The sequence below is a fragment of the Cottoperca gobio genome, chromosome 13 (genome assembly GCF_900634415.1).
Source record: "Cottoperca gobio chromosome 13, fCotGob3.1, whole genome shotgun sequence".
NCBI lineage: Eukaryota > Metazoa > Chordata > Actinopteri > Perciformes > Bovichtidae > Cottoperca > Cottoperca gobio.
In genome coordinates this window covers 20,066,151-20,082,088 of record NC_041367.1, presented here as the reverse complement: position 1 = coordinate 20,082,088, position 15,938 = coordinate 20,066,151, and the positions used below count along the sequence as shown (strand labels likewise).

At 41.0% G+C, this 15,938-nt stretch overlaps 1 protein-coding gene and 1 long non-coding RNA gene across 2 annotated transcripts in view; both read right to left on the bottom strand.

The window, feature by feature from the left end:
- prx (periaxin) overlaps positions 1-3,079 on the bottom strand; it is a 33,234-nt gene extending 30,155 nt beyond the window's left edge. The window contains exon 1 of the mRNA XM_029446060.1: positions 2,879-3,079. The gene's annotated coding sequence lies outside the window, so the exon portion shown is untranslated. The remainder of the gene's footprint in view (positions 1-2,878) is intronic.
- Positions 3,080-13,534: 10,455 nt separating this feature from the next.
- Positions 13,535-15,257, bottom strand: LOC115018014 (uncharacterized). The gene is made up of 2 exons (XR_003833309.1): positions 14,989-15,257; positions 13,535-14,563 (listed from the first exon to the last, which is right to left on the bottom strand). It is a non-coding gene; the product is annotated as an uncharacterized LOC115018014 (long non-coding RNA).
- Positions 15,258-15,938: the final 681 nt, after the last annotated feature.

Here is a 15,938-nt window from a genome sequence, read left to right as displayed (position 1 = left end):
TGCTATCAACTTCATACTTGGCCCTGGAAAACTTCATTACTCATTTCATTACTGGTGGATGATGTGCTCGAAGCAGGTGCACTGCACTTAATGCTTCGGGGAGGAAGGCTGGCATGTTGTGCTGATACTTATCTCATGCGCACAAATGAAGCAAAATGTGTGCCGATTAAATTCAATTGAGGCCAAAAATTCAATCTTGCGCGCACACATTAAATTGTGGCCTCGATTTATTCATTTCTTTCTTTCTATGACTTTCTGTCTAGCCTCCGTACATAAGTGCAAAGCCAATGAAAATGTTATTTCACGCGAGAGAGAGAGAAAAAGTATAATAGGTTATTACTCTTGGAAGACATAAGTCTTCAAGTGATTTGTGAAGACAGCGAGGATTCTGCTGAATAATATACGTTCTAGAGGTCAATGTGTGCACAGCATAGTGACTGGATGGACATAGTGTGCTGCCCCACCTCAGCATGACAGGGAATAAAAAGCCCCAAGCGTTCAGTGGCTGCCACAGCTTTGACTCACACAGCGGCCATCAGAGCTGAACATTTAGGAAGCGTTGCTGCTGTGAGCCACTTTAGATAACAGCATCCACCAAACAGCATAATGTCCAAACTGTTCAAGATTAGTGAGATAGATCCCAGTATGTCTCCTGGCCATTTAAGACATCAGATGGACAAAACAAGACACACTTGGGGCACTGGACAGGAAATGCCTCCATGTAAACAGGAAACAGAGATTTGACGGATACACTTAGCACATCGTGAGAGACACCCTGTCATTTGAAGACAAAAATGTGCCACAGGCTATGAACTGTATCTATCAGTTTTCAGAATAAATGTATTTAACTCATAACTCATATATTAACTGACATGTTCTCTCATTTGTTTACATGAGTCTTCCTTCCTGAAAAATCCTCTCGACTCTAAGGGAAGTTCACCCTCGTACGTACGTCAAGCAGAGTTTCCTCATGAGGTCTCCCTCCCAAACGGCCCAATCAACTCTTGACCCTACTTCCTGGTCTAAAATTAACCCCACCCACAACCACCCAAAGTCTGTCGCCAGGAAACTGCTACCGTCATCCATCATTTCATTTTTGAGGTCATTTACTATCAGCTCACGTACGCACACAAACTGTACCTGCTGCTTCTGTATTTTGACATCTAAGACTTTATTTGTAGCATCAGACCTGTGACAGTCTGTACAGACAGAATTAGAAAAGAGTTGCTGGCCTCCATTTAAACAAGCTAAAGAAGGGTTTGACAGCTACAATTATTTTGCTGCAGAGGCATCAACAACTTTAACTACCATTTGGACAAACATATTAAATATGAATCTATTATGATGAGTGATCCCCAAAAGTTTCCAACAAAACAACAACAGCTAAAATCTGCAGCCAAGCTTCTGTACATGTAATTAATTTCCATAAAAGGTTAATTTAGGGAACTGGAATTAATATATGATTTTTTGATTTATGATATTATTACACAACTTGATTTGGTATCTGAAAGCAACATAATACATTAAACAAGTGGTGGCACACACTGATGAGGAGTTGCTCACAGTATTTATCCCATTTTGTTGCCGTGTGAATTGTTTATGGACCATGTAGCTGACTGTTGCCTGTCTGAGCTAATGCTGTCAAGTTCCCTGGAATTTCAGTACCACTTAGCTGACATTGCAAAATATTTAACCTAATATTGAATTTAGGCGCAGCACTTTCACAAAAGTAAAAGAAAGTTTGTCTCTTTGATACAGTTGGACTCAAAACAATTAGTTGAAAGCAATAAATGATCATCAGCAGAAATCAGTGAATCTGTCCAAACATGTCCAACTAAACTAGTGGAGATTTATATTTCAAGGAGATAAAAGAGAATATATTTTGACCATGAAAGCAAGAAAAACACTTAGACTACAATGCTCTTGTGCAAAGTTTCTAAAAGGTAGAATCTGCCTTTTATATTAGCTATCAAATAAGAATGTTTGATACAACGCAGCACCGATCGGTATCATGTAATGCAGTTCCACACAAGTGTTAGTGGTCCTCCATCACAGAGTAGGTGTGTTAGGGCTACAGCAGCGTCTATACCCACTTTAAGCCAATATATATACCAGGCTGCTGGAGCTGTCGTTGCAGGGCAAACAGATCCTATGACCATCACACTGCAGCTGTCGCTGGTGTGTAACATTCAGACAGGGGCTATTTGAAATGACCGCTACTGCCACCAGCAGCTCTGTACGCTCTGCTCTGCATGAGGCCATTAAAACTTCTTTTTGACTGGGACACTATTATTATGATAATTTACAGTTACGGTGCTTTTCTCTAAATGTTGTGATGCTTGTGGTGTTGAAGGCCCCACCCATCTGGCACACCTCAAGGTTTAGATAACTGCTAGGAATAATTTCCAAGTGTTATTTGACACAGGTCACATTACAAAACACTCTTATAAACATGGAGTCATAGTGACATGCCACACTGCAAATAGTTACCATTAACCTCAGTGAATACTTGAGTGTTTGTAACCAGCAACTGGCATGTTGGAATAAACACAAGCAGCAGCTGTTTTACTAAAACTGTCTTTGCATTTAAACAGCGCGCTATTGTTATGCTCTCCGAAGTCAGCAGTGTGGAGTCTGCAGGCTGCTACATAAACTATTCTGTATGGCTCTCAGCGGCTCATGAGCTGCAAATTGTTGAAGCAATATTTTGACTGATTTGAAACTAAATTACAGAGAGTACAGACCCAGAACAACAAAGGCATGGCCGCTGAAGATCAGTCCCCTTCCACCATAACTTCTCACACCTGCGTCCCTCTCACAGAGCCCTCGGGTGTCAGCAGACACAGAGACTTTATTAAACCACATCCATCCAGCCTACCTTAACTCCCAGCCTCAGCGTGCCTCCTGCAGCAGTTCAAAAGTGGCAGACCTCCACCTGAGCTTAAATCTCAGCCTCTCTCTCTTTTCCTATCTTCCTGTGACTCCCTAACATTCACTTCCTGTCTATGCTCAGCTTCTCTCCTTCACTTGTTGTTGTTGGTATTTTTAATATTTCCCCCCTCTCTCTTTCTAAAGTCTTTGCCCCTTGTCACCCGCCAGCCTGTTGCTCCCCTCACTGAAACCTCAGGCCTGGCCGGGGACCATGGCATCCCTAGGAGAGACGCATCCAGCCGCCTGATTGGCCGGAGGGCAGAGAGATGGCCCCATATTAGGGCAGCAAGAGGTGGGGCTGCACAACTACGATAAAGGAGGGAGGAGAAGAAGATAACAAAGTTTGTGGCATTGTGGACTGTCTGTCTGAGTAGTGAGACTACTGGCTCTCTATCTGTGTCTCAGATGCAGACACAAACACCTGCAATTCATCATTATATGTGTCAAAAAGGAAATGTTAAGTTCAATTCAAGCTCAAAAATAGAGCTGTGCTAGTAGGTAACTTGATTGATCTCAAAGCTGATAAAATGCAATTTGTTTTTATTTTAAATGATCTGAGAACGTTTTTTCTTCTTTTGCAAGAGATCAGGAGAACTAAAAATAACTACAGGTACTCCTTTCCCTGTTTGCAGGAGGACTTTAAAGTGATATAGTAGTGAGCATTGTACAAATATCCCTTGTTACATCAGCGATATTTAGATAATGATATAGCATTTTTTAAACCTAGACTACAAGCTATAAAGTAAAAGCTCAAAGGTCAGCCTTTCTACTTTGGATAATGCTCCTCCTCATTTAATATCCAACTGCATACTGCTGAGTTTGCATCTATGAGTGCCAGAGTGATTGATGAGCCACTAAGTTCAGATCACTTTAAGGAATAGTGCGAATATTTTTAAATGGGGTTGTATGAGGTTGATATCCACAGTGAGTGTATTACCTACAGTAGATGGCGGTCGGCACGGCGTCAGTTTGAAGAAACAGACATGAGTACCAGCACGGAGGCTAAGCAATGTACTGCTGCGGAGGTGGGCCCTTTTCTAAGTGGCTAAGTACGTTTTGCTGCTCCCCTTGTCCACAGCAGTACATTGCTTAGCTTCTGTCCTGTCTGTTTCTCCAAACTGGGGGCGTGCCGAATGCCATCTACTGTAGGTAATACTATACTATACTATACTATACTGTACTTTATAAAACGAACATGTCAAATCAAGCAATCTGATTGGTTCTTAGCCGTGGTATAATGAGCGTATATCACAGGTAGAATTGTAATTACTTTTCACAACAAGTCAGTATCCCTCCGCATCTGAGAAAAAGCTACAACCGTTACAGCTGTTAAATTACGTCCGTTAAGAAACAAACGTACAAAGCTTTACTCTGGAGGAGTGGATTGATCAGTGCCTCTCTCCAGAGAAAAAAGCCCCTAAAAGACGACATGCAGAGCTACGTGAAGAGCAGCTGTTAGTGATGTTGCATAGCAACCACCTCGCACTATGTTTTGTGCAGAAGGCAACGGAGGGACTATTTTATTGTGAACATCAGTATTTAATAATAAAAACTATTTAAATTGGAGTGTGTATTTTTCTTTTATATTGCCACACTTGGTAACCGTTTTATAAAAGCAATAGCTCACTTCATGGTGGTATATGGTCATTATATCACAGTTAAGGGGGTTGTACCACGCCCCTTAACTGTGATATAATGACCATATACCACGGCCTGTCGTGAGCTATTGCTTAAATATACTATGAATTAGTACCTCATACAACCCTTCAAAAACATTTAAACTATTCCTTTATTATGCAAGTTGACCAATGGGACAGCTTCCAAAAATGTGATGTATCTTGTTCACCGTGATGAGTGATCTTTGGATAAAAAACTAGCTGATACATTTTGTTGTTATATTAGACACGCAGGGTTCCTTTCCGGTAAGTTGTCTGTTGGTGGTTTGGATCTCAATGTCCCAGCTGAGAGATCCTACTTCAAACATGGAAGCCAACATAAAGCACAAGACAGGCTCTAATAAAATCCCAACGCTGTTTAGATGCCTGGATGAACTTTCCAACAAGTGATGTTGCTGGAAAGTTATTTTTATTTCAAATGGCTGTAAATAGTAAGAGCAGGCCTTGGATCTCATTTGAGAGAAAGTGTTGCACACTTCCAGGAGAGCAACTGCTGTTGTGTGCAGAACAGTGCGTGTGTGTGTATTCGTCTGCCGTTCTCTGTGTATTCCTGTCTGCATTTCAACTTGTCAGTGCGTATCTGTCTGTATATTTGTGTATGTCTGTGTTTGTTTCCCTCCCTGTACTTACAGATGACTTGTAGTAAACCAGCTGGCTGCAAAGCTGAGGTAAATATGAGAAGTTTGAGACGTGCTGGACAGCAAGCCTAAGTCCTCCCCGAGCAGAGACATGTAAAAGGCCCTCACCCCTCCCACACATAGAAGCAAGACACCAAGACTGGAAGAGACAAAACTACAAATGACGTGGAAGTGATCATTTTGTGTTTGTTTCAGTGACATTACCCACTGGTAGTTATGTGACACTTTGTTGACCCCCTAAGATAAATTCTCTATTCCTCTACAATGAAGTCAGCAGTCACTCTGTGAGTGGAGTTCAATATCTTGCACTTACACTTCAGCATAGTGTTTGCTGGACAACATGAGGGCTTGATCCTCACTTGTTAAATGTATATATGCTGCATCTAAACTCATATTCAGCACCTGTCACCCAGAGAAGAAATTCAAGGTGGCACTAATGCGTACAAACCAAGACTGACACAATTTCACGCTTACTGAGGTGAAATGAAGGGGAGAGGCGTTCACTCTAGTGGAAGTCATTCAGCTGGATAAAAGAAGTTTAACAGACATTGTAAAATAATCCAAAACCGATTGAATCTTTTCTGAAGATGCAGTCGTCATCGCTGCTCATTTCATTTCTATGTGTTGTTCAGACAAAATAAGCAATCTGATGTCACCGATATGAAGCACTAATGTAAAGTGCTGGAGGTGCTGTACACAGATCTTATACGTAAAGGTCCAGTATGTAGGATTAGGGTGGATCTAGCAGCAGAAATTGAATACAGTATCCATAACTATGTTTTCATCAGTGTATAATCACCTGAAGCTAAGAATCGTTGTGTTTTTCGCTATCTTAGAGTGAGCTTTTTGTTTCTACAAACTGCTCTTCACGGAGTCCGCCATCTTTTTACTTCAACCTGATCAGAGGTCTGATTAGCCAAAATATGTAAAAACACCTGCATGGGTGTGAAGATCCTTTAAGCCTCTATCCAGATCCTGAGGCTTAATAAACCACATTCAATTGCGGACCAATGCCCCTGCCTCCCAATCCCTGCCCTCCAAACCATATCCAGCCGTGTACAGCCCACAGCCCTACAGTTGAGCGATGGATGTGTCTCTTGCCAGCGAGCCATGCAGAGGTGGGGTGTCAGGGGGGAGATGCTGTCAGTGCAGATCAGGCAGCCAGCACTGTGTCAGCTAACATGGTCATTGTTGCATTCCAGCTCCCACACAAAGCCAGGATTTAGATATGGGGAGGCTTGGGACCCTGAAACAAGGGCTGGGTGAAGAGGGGAGTGATGGAGGGTGACAGAGATGGAGAGAGGGAGAGAGGGAGAGAGAGCGAGGAGCAAGTATCTGTATACACTGTTGTGGCAGCGACTTTCTCTAAAATCTCGCTAATTTTAAGTTTTCACTTGAACTGAAGTATTACATGTTCATTTATACAACCCCCAAACCATCATCTTGAAGTTAAAACCAACGGTTCTCTTTAAAGATAGCCGGAATGAAAGCAGAGGCAGTGCTCATATGATATTGTGCGGGAGCTTGGCAGGCACACAGAATGAAAGTATTGTTTGTGATGGGTGGGAGTGAGGATGTGCATAGGAGACAAACAGGGGAGACTGAGGAGGAGTAGAGTGGTGAGGAGTGGTGAGGGAGAATGGACAGCCCAGTTGGCATGGGGCAGGAGGTCCCCCCAGACTGTAGCCATGCCCTCGTCAGAGCTTAAATGGGCCAAGAAACTGGAGCAGGTTGTGTGTTACAGTGAAAAACATAAATTGGTCTGAGAGTCTGAACACAATCTGTCTTTTTGCCTATAAGCAGCCATTATATGAGCAGGATAATGATGTCGATATGTATTACAATTTATTCTCAATTTGAAGTAGTCTCTCTAAAACCAAAAGAGTTTGTATTTGTTCTGAATGGCCACACTTCAAAGGTATGGTAAAAAGCAGACACAGAGATGGCAAGATGAGACATCGTTTAAATATTGGGATAACATTTTCAGACACTCTCCTGGAAGACCAAACCCTGGCTTCATTCTCTCCTCTGCACAGCTGACTGTTCACTGTGTGAAGTGAGTGTGAGTTTCAGCTACTTGGTTACTGAAGGGTACAGAAATGGTGAGACACACAGAGGAAGGAGTTTGCCTCTGTTGAGCTCAAACTCATCAGCTCGAGCAGATACTAAAAACTGTTCTTGTTCAGAGGAGTTAAATTAAGAACAAGGTACGAACGTTTCCCATTAAACAGCAGTTATCGCTTTCCAAAGAAAAATGGGAGTATCAACGATGATCGAATGTGCTGCTCTGAGTCTTCATCTCCTCACTTTCTAACTCTTAAAAAAGGCTTCAGGTATATAATGGAGACATTAACTTTGAATCAAATGACTGTGTAATGTGAATATTAGCCCAATTAAGAACACACTGCAGCTTTTAGCATCTTGTAGTTCAGTGTTATGGTTTCATAGCTGTATATAGAGAGATTAATCCCTTCATATGTCTATCTTTGGAGCACAGTGTCAAACAGCAAACCCAGTAAGCAACTAGCTGACCAACTAAATCCAAAAACTTAAACACCATTATTTCTCAGAAAAAAAACTGTGAATATTGATTAAAGGAACACGACTTTAATGGGATGCTAATGTTGCTCTGTGTCCAGTGGATATGTAGGTAGCCAGTTGTTTGTTCACATGGTTAATGAGAACAAGTCACTTTTCTTCTAAATGCAAGTCCAATGCATCATTTGTTCATTATCAAATGAATGGTCAAATGAAATGCTGCTTTGGGCATGTGGATCTGGAGGCGTCCCTCACACTGTCCCTGTGTTAAATCATCCAATGTTGTACAATGTTCTAGTGCAAGAATAAGCTAATAAGAGATGCAGTGTTGCAGTCACGAAACGAAAACGAAGGACACAAGCTGCTAATAGCCAACAAGACACAACACCTTTCAGTTAGTCATGAGAAACCTCAGCAGAGTTTGATCACACATGCCATCAAAATATTTACAATGAGCTACAACAAGATTTAAATGTGACCAACAGTAGCCACAATGTCAGCAAACATGTACTAAGATAACAAAAAACACCAATTGGCCATCTGGTCCACTTCACACTGCACAGCATTCAGCACCCTGACATATGAATGTAGGATAGTCTCTTACATTAAGTCTAAAACACTGACTTTAGATTGAAATTTTGATAACCACAAAACAATTGTTCCATAAGAGCAGTTACAACAGTATAGCCTATCTGAATGTCAGATCATTAGCTAACAAATCTTTTTTGATTAATGATCTGATAGTTCAAAAGAACTTGCACTGTATGTTTCTAGTTGAGACCTGGTTAAACAACATTACTGGTGTGGCAACACTGACTGAGACATGTCCCCCAAACTATAAATACTATCAGGCAGTAAGGCAAAATAAGAAAGGTGGAGGGATTGCTGTTATCTTATCAGCGTCGCTTGTATGTAATGACATTGACCTGGGTGAATTTACATCATTTGAATATCTTGCTATTGAGCTCAAATCAGAACTATCTTTGCTCATCATCACATTGTACAGGCCACCAAAATATTTAGCACTATTTCAACAGGAATTCTCAGAGCTGATTTCACTAGATGGGAAAGAATAATCCTGCATGGAGACCTAAATATTCATGTAAATAAGAAGAATGATCCCAAGACTATTGAACTTGAAAGGTTACTAGACAGCTATGATCTAAAACAAAATATCAGTGAACCCACTCATCAGCATGGTAACACGCTAGACTTAGTGATAACGACAAGGCTGGACATCGATAAGGTCTCAGTAATCGAATTACTAATATCTGACCATCACTGTTTATTTTTTGATGCTAACCTAATCTTAACAAAGACCAAAAGAGAGACAGTAGTCAAAAAAAGAATACTAGATGACACAGCAGAGGAAACATTCTCTAACACCATGAGATCATTTGAGCCATGCTCAGACTGCTTCTTAAATCTCATGGTTGAAAATCTAAACAACACCTTGTCATCTACCCTGGATATTGTTGCTCCATTAAAGGTCAAAAAGAAATCCACTGACAGAATCTCCCCATGTTTAAACAACAGCAATGTTACTCAGACTAAGAGGACTTGTAGAGCAGCTGAAGGAAGATGGAGGAAAACTAAGCTCACAGTTAACTATGATATCTACAAAGTATCCATGGCTGCCTATGGTAAAGCAATGCAGCTGCACGAAAGGATTACTTTTCTAAGATTATCTCAGAGAATGTTGGAAATTCTAGAATACTATTCTCGACTATTAACCAGCTACTGAACACTGCCCACACACCTCCGCAGTCCTCTGCATCAAAGTGTGAAGAACTCGCATTGTTCCTCAATAATAAAATAACTTCAATCAGAGCCAGCATCACTTATGATGCAGACACAGAGAACATCTGCAAACATTGTGATGTAACCATGGGAACATTCACCTGCATCACATTAACTGAGCTTCATAAAACTGTGATGGATTGTAGCTCCTCCACCTCTTGTGTTGACCCGATACCTACAGCATTCTTTAAGTAGATATTCGACAGCATTTCAAGTCACGTCCTAAATATTATAAACACGTCTCTTCTAACGGGAATCTTCCCAGATGTCTTTAAAACAGCCCTTGCTAAAGAAACCTAACCTAGACAGTAATACGCTGACCAACTATAGGCCAAAATATAATAGACCTTCCATTCATCAGCAAAATATTAGAGAAAATAGTCTCGGTCCAAATAAACTCCTTTCTTAAAGAAAACAACATCCTGGAGGAATTTCAATCGGGCTTCAGAGCATGCCACAGCACCGAAACTGCTCTTACTAAAATAATTAGTGACCTCAGACTAAACTCTGATACAAACAAGGTCTCAATTCTTATCCTGCTAGACCTGAGCGCAGCATTTGACACGATCGACCATGACATCCTAATTAATCGTCTAGAAAAACTGGTTGGTCTCTCTGACTGTGTATTAAACTGGTTCAGAACATATATCAAAGGGAGAAAGTATTTTGTCAGGCTTGGAGATCATGTGTCAGAGAAGCATGATGCCCACTTTGGAGTTCCACAAGGGAGCTGCCTCGGTCCATTACTGTTCTCCCTGTACATGCTACCACTGGGGGACATCATTACAGAACACAATGTGTGCTTCCATAGCTACGCAGATGACACACAGCTGTACATCTCTGCTGAACCAAATGATACTACAGCTGTTAACTCCATCACCACCTGTCAGCAATAAATAAATGGATGAGCAATAATTTCTCAAAATTAAATGAGAACAAAACTGAAATCCTACTAGTAGGTCCTGTAACAAACAGAGAGATGATGCTGAATAACATGGGGAAACTTACTCCTTTGATTAAACCTGAAGTTACAAGTCTTGGTGTTATCATAGACTCAGATCTAAGCTTTAAATTCCCACATAAACAAGGTGACACAAACATCATTCTTCCACCTTAGAAATATAGCTCAAATCAGACAATTTATAAATCAAACGGATGCTGAAAAACTAATTTATGCTTTTATCTCAAGCCGACTCGATTACTGTAATGCACTCTTTACCGGCCTCCCAAAAAAAACAACGGAGAGACTTCAGCTCATCCAAAACGCTGCAGCGAGGCTGCTGACCAGAACCAAGAGGAGAGACCACATCAGTGCAGCGTTAGCTGCTCTACACTGGCTTCCAGTAACTTTTAGAATTGACTTTTTTTCCTCCTTCTTGTATACAAAGCCCTAAATGGAAGTTACACTGCCAACTCTCTAATAAACTATGTGCCCCCAAGAACATTACGATCATCCACTACTGGTTTATTAAATGTTCCCAGAAACATCCAAAAGAAAGTCGGGGATGCATCCTTTATCAATTATACACCAAAGCTATGGAACACTTTACCTGCAGACATTAGGGAGGCAAGCTCGCTCAATATCTTCAAAAGTAAACATATATTTTTACTTTAGCCTTTTAATGGTGATATTTTATACAATCTTTAATGCTGCTACTTTATGCCATTTTAAACTAATTTAAATGCTTTTATTAAAGCTGCTATTTTATCTCTTAACTATTAGCCTTTTCCAATTTTACTAATGCTATTTTTTAATGCTATTACAATAAATAATTGATGGTTAGAATGAGAAACTAGTTGAGTGAACAAAGTCCTCAGTGAGGCTCTCCGCCGCCGCCCGACGTGTATATAAAATAAATAAATCCTTTGAGAGGTGCGAGGAGAAGCTTGGATGATAGTGTAAAGATTAATGAATGATGAAAATCCTCCCAGAGAGGTCTAGATTGAGTCCAGTGGGGTTACACAAGGCAGCAAAGTGTTGTATCACAGGAGGATTACGGGTAAGAGAGGCGACGGCCCTTGCTTTGTCCCTTCGGCTCGGGTAGCACGCCTTGATGTACCACCATAGTCTATAGTGTAATGTGTAATGATAGGCGGGAGTGATAGTTGAATTTTGAGTGCTTGATGAGAGGACCATGGTATGTAAATATTGCTATTAAATGCTTATTATTATTATTATTATTATTATTATTATTATTATCTTGTACCAAGAGTTGAGTGTAGAGCCACATGTGACGTGTCTCTCTTCATGTCCCTGAGTCTCCACCCGCTTCCTGATTGTAGGTTCCTCCAGGTATTAGCTTCAGCTAAAGACCTGCTATGTAAACGCTACTCTATATCCCAACAAATCCAATCATATTCTGAAATAATTAAAAGCATCTGAGGAATGCATTTTAACACCACAAACATATTACATGAAGGAGCCACGAGTAGAAAAAAAAGCAGTACTTTCAGACTAAAATAGTGAAAATAAAATGTTCTTATCAAGGTGGATGATGGGTGTGGATATCTGCCTTCAACCTTGGGTAAACTTATGTCAGACTGTTTTACTTTTTACAGAAACAGTTACTTATTTAATTCTCAACTAACCCATAAAGCTAATCTTAGCCAAAATAGCTCCCAAAGGCTTCTTTCTACGTGACAATTAGGAGAAAATGGAGATGTTTTTGTTATACCAATTAATCATTATATGACAATAATCTCTTTTGTATCCACTAAAAATGTGCTACTGTATTCATCCTGTTATTTATCCTGACCTGCATTGGAGGAAGGCGTCCAGGTGACTCTGAATATTCCACGCAGACACTCACACATGGTCCACAGCAGGAAGCCGATGGAGGAAACACACTGATGGAGCAGCCCACACTCGGGCTGTGGGGCAGGGAGAGCTGGGCGGCAGAGCTGGGGGAGGCAGGTGGGCGTCCGAGGCGATACGGATATCAGTTTGACTGTTTAGGCCCACGGGAGACCAAGCTACACTGTCAGTGGGGATCACAAATAGAAAGAAAGCGAGAGAGAGAGAGAGAGAGGGTGGAGGGGTCCCAGGATTGGGAGAGAGGGATGGATGGAGGGAGAAAGAGGGATGGAGTGCACAGGGAGGAGGGGGGGTCAACAAAAAGAGAAGAAGAGAGGGGGTGTCTCATCAGTGTGTGTACATATCAACATATGGACCACTGAACTTTTTTTCTTCTTCTGCAAACCACCATAGAGTGAGAGATAGACATTGGGTATGTGTGTGTGAGTGTGTGTGAGGGAGAGGCGACAGCAGCGAGACAGGACAGAATAGGGGTGTATTAGCACTAGTGGACAGTCAGCAGTTCGCTCCAGCCCTCTGCAAAGCCCTCCTCCATTGTTTGTGGTGCTGGAGGCTTTAGCTTTGGCCCAGCAGGGCCTTGTTGCTGGGCTTAGAGGGGCTGGACACTGGATACCAGTCAGACACAACTACAGCCAACACATCTCGAATGGGGCAACACAACCTCTGCTTATGGGAGTACATCACTGAATGATCAGAAAATGAATTTCAATGGTTAAGGCTGGCTATATCTTTCTTATTTTCAACAAATATCATGACCGAAACCAACAATTATTTTGTCTCTCAATACTTTACAACTTCCCTCTCAGCCCCAAATCCATCGGTTCATACTCGAGGAAAAACAAATGCAGGTGCCTCTAAATGCAGCTAAAGAACAGCAAACCTCCAAGGGAAAAAATAAGCACACTGGTTGATTTGTAGCCTTTAATTGTGCATTTGTGAGTGAAAGAGGACAACGTCAAAAGCCAACCACATACATAGTCAACCTCGAACAGGTGTGCATTTCTCATTAGCTGATTGGTTGAATAGGATTTCAAATCTATTGGATAGTAGATCCAAAGGTGGGAGTAACCATAGTAAATGTTCAAGAGCCCAATCACATCAGGAACAAAATAACACAGATATATCTTAAAGTTACAAAGATAAAAGTACAGCATCCATCAAGTGTAACAAATGAAAGGAAACATGACAAATTCAGTTCTTCATTTCTGCCGAGGGGCTGCAACAGAGTATGAATCCAGTAGGAGTAAATAGTTTGTTGGGGACTATTTTTCAGCTGTGGATTAATCCACAACTGGTGCTATAGTGAATATTTACGGCAGCAGAACAGTGTATGGGGGGATTGAATAAAAAAAAGTCCTGTTGCAAGAAGGAATAAAATGTATCAGGTTTTGGATTTTTTTCATGGGATTTGTTAACTATAAGAAAAAGATAGAATACAACCAATGTTATCTAACTGTGTAACACATCAAACAAAACATCAACAAAATAATAAAATAACCATACACAAAAGAATTCATATTACATTTATTTAATACATTATATTTATAGATTTGTAGTTATGTTACTAAAATAAGTTAGCTTCATTGCTTTTAATAGGATATTATTGTAAGCAGCTTTTTGTTTCTCTTTATGTTGCTAAATGTTCTACTGTATTTGCTTACTGTGTTTGTTATTTCAACTTATTGCATTAGTATCTGATTTCCCAAGATTTGTTTATTTATTACTATTTCAGATTTATTTAAATACATTTCTTAACACATCCAGAGTCATTAAAGGCTGGGACTTGGGAAATAGTTGGTGCCACAGTGGGAGGTCAATGACAATGACAGGACCTTTGTGTGCTTCCATGGCGACCATGTCTAGCTACAGTAGACCTGATAACTTGACCTGTGAGAATGATGGTGAGAATGTAATTCTTGCGAGACACAGGAATCCATGGGTTTGTCTGTGATGGCTGCCCATCTTCAGAGCCTGTTAGTCCAAAACGGTTTCTAAGCCATGTCTCCATCCTGTCCTGTTCCTCCTAATGTCACAGTCCTTTCAGCCTGAGCCCTCTTCATCTCTCCAGCTGCAGCTCGGTCACACAGCCTGGTTTATCCTGTTAGAGGGTATGTCATGTTGATGCTGCATCATGAGCTCAACAGTTCAAGAATCAGTCATTGTACCTGTAAGACCCAGCAGTTTGAATATTTTGCAGTTGACCAACAATGAATGTTTACCTTTATGACCAACCTTAACCACACTGTAGTTGCCATGGATTGATATGGTCGATATTTTTTGGCAGTAGCAGTAGTTAGACAGAAAATATGGTTAGAAAAAGACATGCAACTAAAGAATGTTAGCAAGAATTGAATTGGGGATGTTGCAATTATGGTAGGCCCATATGTCTTAGAAACCCACTCACCAGACAAGAAGGAACAATTCTGCAAAACCCTGGAGTATAGTGACCTGCTACATACCCATCCACCTCCACACCTTCATTGCTACATAGAGTCACAGCCGATGAATGCAGCCAACAAGGGAAAGACCCAAACGCAACAAAACAGGATCAGTTCAGTGATTTATGTCCAAACGAAGATAAAAAGCTTACGGAAGCATGAGGCAGGCAAGGGTCAAAACCAGGAAGACAGTCCAAGCAGGCAAACACATCAGGAAATCCAAAGTCCAAAAGATTAGATAACAAGATTCAGATTCCAGGTAACAGATTGCAAAGACCGGAACGCTGGCACATTTGACAATATGACAGGGAATAAGTGGAAACGGGCCAGTTAAATACTGCAGAGCTCACAAAGGAAGGTGGAAACAGGTGAGCAGGTGAAGGAGGGAGTAAGGTGACCGGAGCAGGTGGAGTGGTCCGAGGGCATCTAGTGGACAGGAAGAGAATAGCAATGAATGGGAAACATTACTGAGAATCGTCAATCGTCAATGGAGTGGTATCCTCTCAAGATGACATAATGACATAATCCCTCCGGCTGCTGGAGGGCTTTGTCACTTCAATCTACGAAGATGTTGTTTTGGAGCATTTCCTCAAATGACTGATGCGCTCGTTCTTTCTTGGGAGGATAGTCTAAAATGTTTGAATTCATCCTCTGAGGACCATATTTAATCCCAATCCCAATTTAATTGTAGATATTTCAGTGGACCAAAGTGTTGTACTTGCCATATCTGTCATGTCTCGTCGAGTTTGTTGAAGTTTTCATGTTGTCTTGTCAGTCACTGTCTGTCATGTCACTTCCTGTTTTAATTTGTGCCTACCTCTTGTTTCTCAATCCAGATCTCCTTTACTTCCTGTCTTTGTGTGGTTTCCCGCCATCGTCAGCGTCTGCCCCGCCCCTGATTGTTTCCACCTGTACCCACTCACCTCTTGTATAAATAGTCCTGTCGCCCCTTGTCTTGTGCCAGTTCATCTGGTTATATCATGTGTAAAGAACCAGTGTATCAAGAAGAGTTATTTTTCTGCGAAGTTTGTATATCCTCCTAGTGAGAGTTTTGAGTTAGATTATCTGATTTTAGAAGTAAAGTATTGTTTTTTAACACTTT